The sequence below is a fragment of the Papaver somniferum genome, chromosome 5 (genome assembly GCF_003573695.1).
Source record: "Papaver somniferum cultivar HN1 chromosome 5, ASM357369v1, whole genome shotgun sequence".
In the NCBI taxonomy this organism is placed as follows: domain Eukaryota; kingdom Viridiplantae; phylum Streptophyta; class Magnoliopsida; order Ranunculales; family Papaveraceae; genus Papaver; species Papaver somniferum.
This window is the reverse complement of record NC_039362.1, coordinates 41240159-41242815: the sequence shown is the minus strand read 5'-3', so window position 1 is coordinate 41242815 and position 2657 is coordinate 41240159. Positions and strand designations below refer to the sequence as shown.

Genomic DNA, 2657 nt, shown 5'->3' with positions numbered 1-2657 from the left:
CTGCTAGTCTTGTGGCTAGCAAAAAAAAAACTTAGTATTGCATAGTAAAAATCCAAAAGGATGTAATATGAATCCCTTGACATGCTTTGAAATTTGAAAGAACACATTCATTTTAATTCTCCATATAAATACCTTAACAATTCAAGTACTTAGTTCTAAGCTTAAGATTTAACAAACCCGAAAGCACTATAAAAAGAACTATAGTAAGTAAAGCCAAAGAAAGAAAATGCAGTAGGTGTCCAAAGGAACGCCACAGCTCTTTATTACATAGCTAAGAAACTCCAAAGGGATAGTAACAAATGAGAGACAGAAAATATGGTAAATGCACCATGCAATAAAATAAACAGATGGTTTTACAAATGAAGCTCACAAATTACCAAAGCAAGGTTTAGCATTCAGAACAACTAAGTGGCACAAGATCTATAGTTTCAAACAACAAGATACTAGCATTTAACCTCACTAACTAGTCTTACATTAATTTAAATAGCAATTTCTTAAGATAGAAAAACTGAAGAGGTAGCAATATGTAAACAGAACATGCACATTTTCAGATTTGACGGCAAAATGAGTGATGTAATTGGTTCTTTAGACACCTAAAGGTCAGACCTCCCGTTCATTACACCACCAAGTTTCATTTACAAACCACCGAGATTCTGTACAAGTTCCCAACAACAAAATAAAGCAAAATGATATGGGACTAAAACAAAAACTAACTACCCAGATACCCCTGTGATATACGATATCATAAGCTTACGAAATACTAACTTTCAAGCGCTAACATCTTTCCGTAAGCTCTGCCCGGCTTACAGCTGCAATTTCTCTTCGTACTCTGAAGGGGAAAAAAACAAACAAACTGGGTGAGTGAATGCCCAATAGAGGGTATAACAACGAAAATATAATGCCAGCGCTAAATATGTATGAATAGACAAGAGCATCAGCCAAACAAAAATGCAAAAATGTAAATCTTAAGCAAACATAGATCATAAAAATATTCAGAGCCGTAAAAAAAAAACATTCACTCTACTTCACATGGCCATAGCCACCGTCAGGGTAGTTCTGGTTACCAGCCATCGTTGCCGCAACGATCTTCCGGATTGCCACCGAGATGGTGGGGTGCCACTTAGGCCCGGCGTTCCTAAAGTAGAGCGCTTTATATTTCTTACTGGCAGCAATCTCAAGTGAACTCTTAGATAAAACAAGTATTTCTCAACCACGGCAAATTCACAAAAATGAAAGGCAACGATGCCACAACTTACACCAAAGGCTTGCTCCTATGCAAAAATGCCAAACTGGAAGTACAGTCAATACACAAAGATTAAATATATTCATTATTAAAGGAGGTAGTAAAGTTACTAGCTAGAAGAAGTAAGTAAAGCTACAGACAACCATTGGAAAAGGCTTTATTTCAAGTCTACATAAAATGAGAAATTCAGCCAAAGCAATTTAGTCCCAACTGCCAAAATGAAATCAGCGACACAAAACAAAACGAGAAAACCAAATTAGTACAAGTTGATCTGCACAACATGGGTACTTTTTGAATTTCACTCATAAGCCAAAATTGGAAAATGAAACTCTTAATACTGTCCAAAGTAAATTTAAATTGAGGCCACAAGCTGGTGGAGATATAAAGAAACCACGTATGAAAATGAGACGACTTTTCATTTATAAAAACAAAGCTTATTAATCTTATCAAAATCAAATACAAAGGTTTGATTTCATTTTAACAAGGAGTATACGAACAGACCAAAGAGTCATTGGATTTAAAAGAAATATGGGCTAAAAGTTAAGATGGGAAATCAAATTAATAAGTAAAACACCTGGCTGTGACCAAGTTAAAACCAAAATTCTATTTTGTTTTCTTAATCAAAACATCCATAAGATTTAACCAGTAGGCTAGTGCAAAGATTGGGTCTCATTGCATGTACCAAAAACAAAACTCATTAAGTAATTTTCGCAAACAGATAATAAACAATTGTAGAGAACCAAAATACACACTGGATTGAAAACAAAAACCAAAAACGGAATGACTGCAAAAAAAAATCATTTATACAATTGTAACCAAACCCAATTCAGTACGCAAGAGTCAAAACTAAGACATTTTATAATTTCTAACCAAATTTCTTATCATGCAAAACTATCAAAAGCAGGGATACTTTGAAGAAATTAAGTTTGTAAACAAATATGTCAATCCATGGTTAACACAATCTCTTCAATAAACATTAAGTTAATGTTGAAGTCAAAATGCAGTAACAACAGAGAAATGGAGAAAAACATCAAGTGAAAAAGAATCGAAAGAAAACCCCCTACCTTGATGGAAGCCAATTACTTCTCCAAATTAGACAGTGAACTGCTTGAACCAAAAGACTATCTTCTTCAAGTTGGTCTTGGAAATCAGTAGAAGAAATATGATGAAAAGAAAGAAAAAGTGGAAGAACAGGGAAAAGAAAAGGGCTTTTTAATAAAGTGGTCACGTTTTTGTAATATATTTCCGAAACGGCTGTTATTGTGAATGTTTATATAAAGTGGCCGATATTGACATTTTTCCATCCTGTTTTTTCAAAAAATGGGTAACAGCAGTTAAGTATACACGTGTCAGTTAACCAGGTTACTAAAAGACATTAAAGTCTCTTATTGAGTGGTTAGGTCTATCTAAACAA

The 2657-nt window shown here is 34.1% G+C and overlaps 1 long non-coding RNA gene across 2 annotated transcripts; it reads right to left on the bottom strand.

The window, feature by feature from the left end:
* Nucleotides 1-305: 305 nt before the first annotated feature.
* LOC113277382 lies at nt 306-2454 on the bottom strand. 2 transcript variants are annotated; one of them, XR_003324884.1, is made up of 3 exons: nt 2308-2454; nt 1065-1289; nt 306-829 (listed from the first exon to the last, which is right to left on the bottom strand). It is a non-coding gene; the product is annotated as an uncharacterized LOC113277382 (long non-coding RNA). The 2 variants fall into 2 exon arrangements; XR_003324885.1 differs by lacking the exon at nt 1065-1289.
* Between the last annotated feature and the right edge of the window lie 203 nt (nt 2455-2657).